Source organism: Adiantum capillus-veneris, chromosome 4, assembly GCF_014529385.1.
Source record: "Adiantum capillus-veneris isolate H3 chromosome 4, ASM1452938v2, whole genome shotgun sequence".
Classification (NCBI taxonomy): domain Eukaryota; kingdom Viridiplantae; phylum Streptophyta; class Polypodiopsida; order Polypodiales; family Pteridaceae; genus Adiantum; species Adiantum capillus-veneris.
In genome coordinates, this window is record NC_140934.1 from 141,142,293 (window position 1) to 141,151,901 (window position 9,609).

Sequence of the window (9,609 nt, forward strand, 5' to 3'; positions counted from 1 at the left end):
GGAAAAAGGAGTTGAACGAGGGCAAGCTTGGCAAAGGGAACATAAGAAAACGAAGGTAGGGCTATGAAGGAGGAGCAGAGATAACGAGGGTAAGGAAGGCAAGAAGGTGGAGGGCTTGGAGCTAGGAGCGGGAAGCAAGCTGTCACTCTCGAGCTTGAACAAAGGAAAGGACCAAAGATCTTTCTTTCTCTCTCTCTCGAACTTGCTCTCGGACATAAGCAAGAAAGCTAAAGGCGCTCTCGCTCTCTCATGCTTGAGAAGGAGAGGATGTCGGAGCGTTGCATGAAGCTGGCATGATCTCGGAAGAGGAAAGCAAGTGTATCGACCAAGCAAGGGATAAAGTTCCGGCTAGCAATTGAAGAGCAGTTGAAGGTTAAAGCCTCTGAGCGGAAATTAAGCCAGTGCAAAGCATAAGGAGCAGAAAGCTGCAGAATAATTGACAGTAACTGAAGCATGAAAAATGAGGCATCGAACAGAATTGAAGCTTGCTGAATCTAAGGGAACTCAAAACAGATAAAGCGACATGAGGGAGTTTTCATCACCGTCATCAGCTAATGTTTGATTAATCATTCTGTTAAACTCGGTGTCGTTAACGGCCCGATTAATTCTGTAAAGCGGGAACTTAAATTCCTAGTTAGGAGATGATCCAAGTGACGGCATTGTTAATAGCCTGCCTTGGCTAAATATTTAGTTGTACTCAAACATATTAATCAATTAATTGATGATTACGGCGATTGACAGAGTCAGTTGCATCAATTGTTCTTGTTCTCTCTCTTTCTCACCTCCCACAACGAGAGGCCGGTGCCTGCCCAGCTCACGTAGCGAACACATATCCCCCGACACCGCTAGTTGAGCATTTATGCTCAACCACTATATTATTTAGACAGGATATGATTACATATTAGAAAACTGACACTTAGTATGTACATAAGCAATAAATAGATAGATAGAGAGATTTTATCAGCTATAGAACCCCCCTGGATCAAATGGATAGCTATAGGCTATCCCAATTGTGTTGCAAACTCCGCCAAGATCAAATACATAGAATTGAGCACAGCCACCCATCTATAGTACATACATAATCAACCTTTTTTTTGCACCTGTAAACCCAAAAACAAGACTCTCGTGCAGCTTCGCATAGCATAAACTTTCAATATGTATCCATACATTGGCTTTGTACACTGAATGAACCTGTACGCCAACCTACAAAGCATCAGCACCATACATGATGATTTTCTCACTTGCTAGAGAGCTCTCCATAGTAGACCCCTCATCAAGAGAGCTTTGCAAACTGTGAAAAACTACATGTGAAGCAACTTTCAAAAGCATGTCCATTAATAGCATAACACCCACCTTGGCAACCTGTCTTCCACTACCACTGCTTCTTGCATAGCCAAACCTACCTGTGTTCCAAGCATACCCTTTGTTGTAGGTCCTTCAAATGGCATACACGACATACCTGACTCACCATGCCAACATTCGTCCACCATAGCCTTTGATGCGTCATCTTCAACCACTTCATACGTGAGCAAATTGGATTGCCCAACCACCTTTGCCTGCTCTTCAAGGACTTGTTCTATGATCATATCATCTGCTAAGGGAGAAAGAAATCCATGATCTATTACCTCATTCTCTGGTATGTTGACATTGTCCACACCTTTTGGAATGCACTGCCGCTCTTCAACACAATCGGTAGCGCAAGGTTGCCCAACCCCCTAACTAGCTTCTTCCTGCACAGCTTTGACCATTGCTTTGCCATCCTCTTCAAACTTGTCATGTGAGCTCTAATCCATAGCTTCATTTGATTCTTCATGCATACACACTTCGACCAAGACCGCATCCTTGCTAACTAGGCTAGTAGACTCTTGTACAGCAGCATACCAAGCTAGAGGTACAAATTGAAATGAATGACCAGAATGGCTTATCAATGGCAAAGCAGCTACCTCTTTGATGCTTGGACTTTGTTTTGGCACGTGATAAAGCTCCGTTGTTGAGCTATACCCATAAATTGTAGGCTTCCACTAGCCCATCTCCAACTTCCTCTTTGCTTTCCTAATCTTTAGCTTCGCCAAGCAAACCATTTACACATAATCGTCTGCACCACCACACTCGACCTTCTCCTTGATTCACGGATACAAGTAGGCTAGAAATTGCTCTCGCTTGAAATGATCTCCATTTCACACATGTAATAGTAGCTAGTCTCTCCCAAATAGACTCAAATTTATCCAAAAACAAAGCAAAATCTTCACTTAGGTAGTGCTTTACCTTGCTCAATGGTTCACCCAAGTCCAGTGGAGAAACCCGCTTCTGAAAAGCTTCAACAAACTACTTGCGAATCTCGCTCAGCGACTGCCGATCTGCAACCTTCAATCCTTCAAACGAGGCTTTGGCGCGTCCTTGTAGAACTAATGGTAGTGCCTTCAATTTGGCTTCATCTCAAAAAATTCTCATTTGCAATAGGTATAGCTCCAAATCAGAAAACCAATTTGCAGCCTCTTCTTCTCCTGCAAGCACCAATTCAATATCAGGCATCATCTTCAGGCTGTAAATCTTCACCAAGGAGCAATCAATAGATCCTCCGTGGGGGCACCACTGATGGAAAGGGGGAAGGGGGAACACACCCAACACACTCCAAGCTTGCCTCTCTATAGGCCAGGATAAATTTCACACCCCTAACCATGCAAAATCACACACACACGCACACTTTCGGCCAACCTCCAATGCACAAGCTCGCCTTCAAGCACCGGCTATACACACCAAACACGAACACTTCATCCGTTAATTGACTCGACAACACATCATCAACTCTGTCTGTACTCGATCATATACACAACTCCCAAATCATCAATCTCACATATCAACAACTCACGCTATCACTCTCTTCCTCTCTCTCTCTCTACACACACACACCCGTGTGGTCGGGAGCCAACACTACCACAGACTAGCACAAGACAAGATGAAGGAACAAAATGATCTGAGTCAAGCAGTCACCATAAACCATAGAAAAACCATGCATCAAAACACATGTGCGGGTACAATGATGGCATCAACTGCCATGAAAATCCCTACTTTTTGGCTGCAGACATGGCGGCTCTCCTTCAACCTTGCTTTTTGATTAACGCCCACCCTCATTGGCGGCTCTCCTGCTCTGCAGCGCCCTCCAATGGAACCCCTCTTTCCTCTTTCTTGCTTCTTCTATAGCGCAACAACCCATCCAATCCCCAGGCAACTGTCGACCTCCTCTTGCAGGAGAGCTCCTCACGGCCCTACCAATTGCATACAACCAACCCCCTTGTGCTCTTGCTCATGGCACCAACACTCTACAACTGCACTTGGTCTTACTTGCTCTTCTGTATCTCCACCCATTTTAGCCTTGGTGGTCTTTTATCCTTCCCTATAGCTGGTTCAGCAAGTAGGTTCACCTTCATATGCAGCTGGGACGAATCCACAACTCTCCTTTGATGCTCGTCAACCCGGCATACTTCTCGTTGCTCTTGGTAGGCCTTTGAGTGCCCACGTCCTCCAACCTATGGCCGCTCCCTATCTTGACATAGCCACTCCCTATTTGCAGCAGCCCGCCTGCTTTTGGTTTACGGCCTCTCCTTGCTCCTCTCTCGCATCCACGAGCCTGCCACCTCTCTACTGCTCCAAGCAACGCCACCTCTGGCGGCCTCTCTTTTGTCACGACCCAACTGGCGGCAATAGCGCCATATTTTTCTTCTCTCTCGCACTCTCTCTCATCGTGGAGCTAGACTCTCTCCACTGGAAGCTTCCAATTTTCATGGCGGCATTCCCCCCTCTGCAAAAACCGTCCCTCCTCTTGTTTTGCCAACCCACCTATGCAACTGCCTGCTCATGCTGCATGAAACACCACAGATGGCACCCTTTCCACTAGGAACTACAGCACCCTCCTGCTCATGCTCTGGAGTACACTAGCACCATCTCTCAGTTTTCAGTAGTGTTTCTTTTTTCACTCTACATGCCAGCTTCAATCTTCACTCAAAAAAATCCTACCTTGGTCTCGTTTACATGCTCGTAAACTGCCAACACGGGAAAAACTTTGCTCTGGCATCTCTTCATATCATGAGCATGACAATATTCTTACCGATGCTACAAATTTTTCTTCCACTTTCAATTCTGCCTTGCTATGCATACCTAGGCCCCGAAACCCTCGACCACTTGGATGAAAACTATCCCTTGTGTTTTCAAGCAAGGCTCACCATGACTCTCTTTTGAACCAAACCAATGGTCATGCTTATGGTTGGCCGCCCGCTTCAACTGCGTGTATAGGCTATAGTGCTATCAAACAAAGCTCCAACTCTTCATGGCCGTAAGTAAACAAGGATCACTCCACAAGAATAGTCCCCAGGTGATGAGATCTTCTCCGAGAGAGGTGGTGACCGATATGACCGTTGAGTATCCTGTGCCACCATAACTCTCAATTGGTTGATATGTGCTCTCCCAATTGGACTTGTTGAACACTTCACCAAGTATAGCTTCCATCACCCAACCATCTACTTCCAACTCTCCATGCACCAACTTCTGACATGTCTTCTTCAAGTATAAAGCAGGCCTTCAACAACCTCAAACCACTACCCATTTCAAGAAAATGTCTCGCACCCTGTCAAATAGCGTGTCCTACAAACATCTCGCTCAAAATCCCATATCATAAACCTCATAGCACCTGTATCCACATCCCTTGCCTCGTTCCCAATCTTGTGATGTCAACATTTGCTCCTGTCACCTGTGATAGCAAACAACACTTGTAGCTTCTACTAGAGAGTGCTCCATCCCTGTGTACCTGTCTCCTACATGCATCAAATACCTGCTCAATGTCCCTGTCATTTTCCTGCAAACGGCCATGCTTGGGATTCTTGCACTTCCATAGGCTGACCTTCTTCAGTTGTACCATCATTGCTAGCCCGCTAGTTGAGCATTTATGCTAAACCACTATATTATTTAGATAAGATATGATTGCATATTACAAAGCTGACACTTAGTATGTACATAAGTACTAGATAGAGAGAGAGAGAGAGAGAGAGAGAGAGATTTTATCAGTTGTAGAATCCCCCCCGGATCAAATGGAAAGCCATAGGCTCTCCCAACTGTGATGCAAACTCCACCAAGGTCAAATACATGGAGTTGAGCACAGTGACCCATCTGTAGTACATACATAATCAACCATTTTTTTTCACCTGTAAACCCTAAAACAAGCCTCTCGTGTAGCTTGGCATAGCATAAACTTTCAACATGTATCCATACATCGGCTTCGTACACTGGATAAACCCGTACACCAACCTACAAAGCATCTGCACCATACATCATGATTCTCTCACTTGCTAGAGAGCTCTCCATAGAAGACCCCTCATCAAAAGAGCTTTGCAAACTGTACTAAACTACCTATGAAGCAACTTTCAAAAGCATGTCCATTAATAGCATAACACCCACCTTCGGCAACCTATCTTCCACTATCGTTGCTTCTTGCATAGCCAAACCTAGTTGTGTTCCAAGCATACCCTCTGTTGTAGGTCCTTCAAATGGCATACACGCCATACCAAACTCACCATGCCAATCTTCGTCCACTATAGCCTTTGATGCTTCATCTTCAACCACTTCATGCGTGAGCAAATCAGATTGCTCGACCACCTTTGCTTGCTCTTGAAGGACTTCTTCTATGATCATAACATCTGCTAAGCGAGAAAGAAATCCATGATCTATTACCTCGTTTTCTTGTATGTTGACATCATCCACACCTTTTGGAATGCACTTCGACTCTTCAACACAATCAGTAAGGCAAGGTTGACCAACCCCCTGGCTAGCTTCTTCCTGCGCAGCTTCGACCACATCGCTTTGCCAACATCTTCAAACTTGTCCTGTGAGCTCTGATCCATAGCTTCATTTGATTCTTCATGCATACACACTTTGACCAAGACCACATCCTTGCTAACCATGCTAATAGACTCTTGTACAGCAGCATACCAAACTGGAGGTACAAATTGAAACGAATGACCAGAATGTCTTACCAATGGCAAAGGAGCTACCTCTTTGACACTTGGACTTTTTTTTGGCACATGATAAAGCTCCATTGTCAAGCTATACCCATAAATTGTAGGCTTCAACAAGCCCATCTCCAGCTTCCTCTTTGCTTTCTTGCTCATTACCTTCACCAAGTAAACCATTTGCGAATAGTCCTCTGCACCACCACAGTTGACCTTCTCCTTGGTTCGTGGATGCAAGCAGGAGGCTAGAAACTCCTCTGGCTTGAAATGATCTCCATTTTGCACACATGTAATAGCACCTAGTCTTTCCCAAATAGACTCAAATTTATCCAGAAACAAAGCAAAATCCTAAGTTACTTACATCCTGCTTAATCTTGCCCAATTTTTCACCCAAGTCCAATGGAGAAACCCGCTTCTGAAAAGCTTCAACGAATCGCTTGCAACCTGATTACAACTAGAGCAACCTTAGGATCCATGATTCCTTCTAGTTGCTCTCGGTAGGCTTTTGAGTGCCCATGGCCTCCAATCTATGGCCGCTCCTATATTGACATGGCCACTCCCTATCTGTAACAGCCCTCCTTCTTTTGGCTAACGGCCTCCCCTTGCTCCTCTCTGACGTCCACAACCCACCACCTCTCTACTGCTCCAAGCCACGCCACCTCTACCGGCCTCTCTTTTGGTCTCGACCCAGTTGGCTATAGTAGAGCCATATTTTTCTTCTCTCTGGCGCTCTCTCTCGTCCTGGAGCTGGACTCCCTCCAGTGGAAGCTTCCAATCCGCCTGGCGGAATTCCCCCCTCTGCAAAAACCGTCCCTTCCTCTTGTTTTGCCAACCCCCCTATGCAACTGACTGCTCACACTCTGGTGGCTATAGATAGCCAAAGGTGCTTCTAAACCTCTAGTTGGTTTGCCAACCCCCCTATGCAACTGACTGCTCACGCTCTGGTGGCTATAGATAGCCAAAGATGCTTCTAAATGTACAAGAAGAGGGTGGAGCAACATTGAGTTGCCTAGATGAGCAAGGAAGGGGGCAAGACTGAGAGGAGTCCAAGCTGCATACACACTACCGTAGTGGCCTCATCAGGTTACACAAAAATTCTCTTCAAGATCTAATACATTTTCAGCCCTTTGAATGCACCTCAACAGTGTTTTTCTTTGCAACTAGAATTTAGCTCCTGAAGCCACTCATATTGAATGTTCCAATCAGCCCCAAATCTTCTCCATTGTGGCTATGGATCATTGAAACTATGGCTGAAGGTTTGGGCAGATGATGGAGCAGCATAGGCGCACCTCTAGGTTGCAAAAACACCCCTGTAATGGCCTTTTTAGGATAACAAAAACACTCTTATAGAGGGCGGAGTCCTATGTCTATCCTTTCTAGATATGCAAGATCACATTTTGAGAGAGACAACATGTAAGCTTCAAGAGATCATCGGCTACAATTGAATACCTTCAACAATGAGCACCTCTCTCGGCCTTTGTCATCAGTAGACAGCTTCATCACTGAAAACAACTCTTGACCGAGCAACATGACCCTCATAGGGGGCATCATGTCTAGAGAGAGACATACATGTATGTTGTACCCCACTTTACCTACTCTTCTTGACACCCCACAACATGAAAACATAGCAAAATCGGACTAGTCACCCTTGAATGTGGAAAAAGCAGGGGAATGTTTGGAAAAACCACCACCCGTTCCTCCATCTTGCAAACCAACCACCAAGCACACAGGTCACTTGAAGTATGGGAGCACTTTGCAAAGCCGAGTGGAAACCAGAAAGCAGTCTCACTCCTTAATAAAGACCTTGGAGATATACATTAGTCCTCACTCCTTAACAAAGACCTTGGAGGTATAGAGAAGCCAAGAGGTGATAAAACTCATGAGCATCAAAGCAAGAATATGGCTACTTTATCACCAAGGCAATCAGTTTGGATCTTCTATTTCTATGACACCATTGCATTTATTAAGATGACCCAAAACATGGGAAACAACCACTTGGTATCCTTGATTGCAATATAAAATCTCTCCCTCCCTCCCTCCCTCCCTCCCTCTCTCTCTCTCTCTCTCTCTCTCTCTCTCTCTCTCTCTCTCTCTCTCTCTCTCTCTCTCTCTCTCCCCCTCCCTCCATCAATTCAAAGTCACGTGAGTTTTGCTTTAAGTGCCTGGATGTCTTTAACAAAGTGTGTGCGGTGCTACTGTGTGTGTGTGTGTGTGTGTGTGTGTGTGTGTGTGTGAGAGAGAGAGAGAGAGAGAGAGAGAGATGCAATTAAAGGCAATGGAGGAGGATGGAGAGCATCTTTATGATCATGGAGAAGGAGAATCTTTCACTAAACGGAAAGCAGACACGTAGGAAATTCAATCGAAGCTTTGAGTTTGAATTTCATTTTTCCAATTTGTGTGAAGGTACACAAGCTGGAGCTACTCTCTCTCTCTCTCTCTCTCTCTCTCTCTCTCTCTCTCTCTCTCCCCCAACCGCCTCTTCATCTTCTCCCTTTTCATCCAGTGCACCTTTTGGCTCATGATGCCTAGCATCCCTCGTGGCTCCTAGCGATGCCTCCATATTGCATTTAGTGCCACATGGCATTGCCTGAATTTCCTTCTCCATTATAGATTCAATAGATTCCTCCACATGTTTGTGGAGTTTTCTACCTTCTAATCTAAATATCAGAATGAAATTCGTAGGTGAAATTACACTAATCCTAGGAAACCTGTAGACAATAGGTTTTTATTTAACACTTGAAGTGTAAACTTGCACATGAAAAAACTTTAAAGTTGCTCATTGTATTGTTATGCCTTGTATGACAACCCGTAAACTTTTGGAATAAAACACTTAAATTTCAATTACTTAGTGTTTTCTTTAAAAATATAGTTGACATTTGTCTAGAGTAGTAGATAATGTGTGGCCTTCTATAGGTAGTTTATTCTTTTGAATCATCATAGCCTATGGGTTCTTTTGAAATTTTTGATGTGCTTCTCCCCTTCTAGGTCAAAACACAAGTGATTAATTCATTTACGATCCCATCTCCAGGGGTTCACTATGTATAAATCATGTTTATCGCGTGCGTTCAATGACTATTTCTAAAACTCTTTATCTATGAATTTTGGAGGAATAAAATACTCCCTTTTCTTATTCAATCTGTAAATTTTTTTCCCAATTCTTCTTATAGTACCCTTCTGTATGTAAATATGTGAGAGAGAATAAGTTTAATACCAACTTATACTACACTCACATGATAGTCACAAAAGTTCTAAGTGAACCTCTCCCACCCTACCCCCCCCCCCCCCCCCCCACCCGAGGATCTCATACATTTACTTCATGTCTTCAATTAATATTAGCTAAATGCAACTAGAAGACATTCTTTAAACTGGTGAAAACATTCCTTTGGAAGAATTGCACGAAAGCCTTTCTTCCTTGGTAGTAAGACAAATGGGAAATTATTGCAAGACCTAAGGAACAAGGCAACCTTGGGAACCTCAACCTCAAAGGGCATGTCGAGGCTCGATGTGCTAAATTTTTGGTTGGGCTAAATTTGCAACGTAGCAATACATAGGTCAACACAGAAAGTTAGTATCCTAGCTCTGTTATGAAAGACATGATTGTCCAAACAAA

General features: G+C 44.3%; 3 pseudogenes; all 3 read right to left on the reverse strand.

Annotated features, from left to right (window-relative positions):
* Positions 1–788: 788 nt before the first annotated feature.
* On the reverse strand, positions 789–3,132 carry LOC147460066 (uncharacterized; annotated as a pseudogene).
* A 1,073-nt stretch (positions 3,133–4,205) lies between these two features.
* LOC147460067 (uncharacterized) lies at positions 4,206–4,912 on the reverse strand (annotated as a pseudogene).
* Positions 4,913–5,458: 546 nt separating this feature from the next.
* LOC147460068 (uncharacterized) lies at positions 5,459–5,951 on the reverse strand (annotated as a pseudogene).
* Between the last annotated feature and the right edge of the window lie 3,658 nt (positions 5,952–9,609).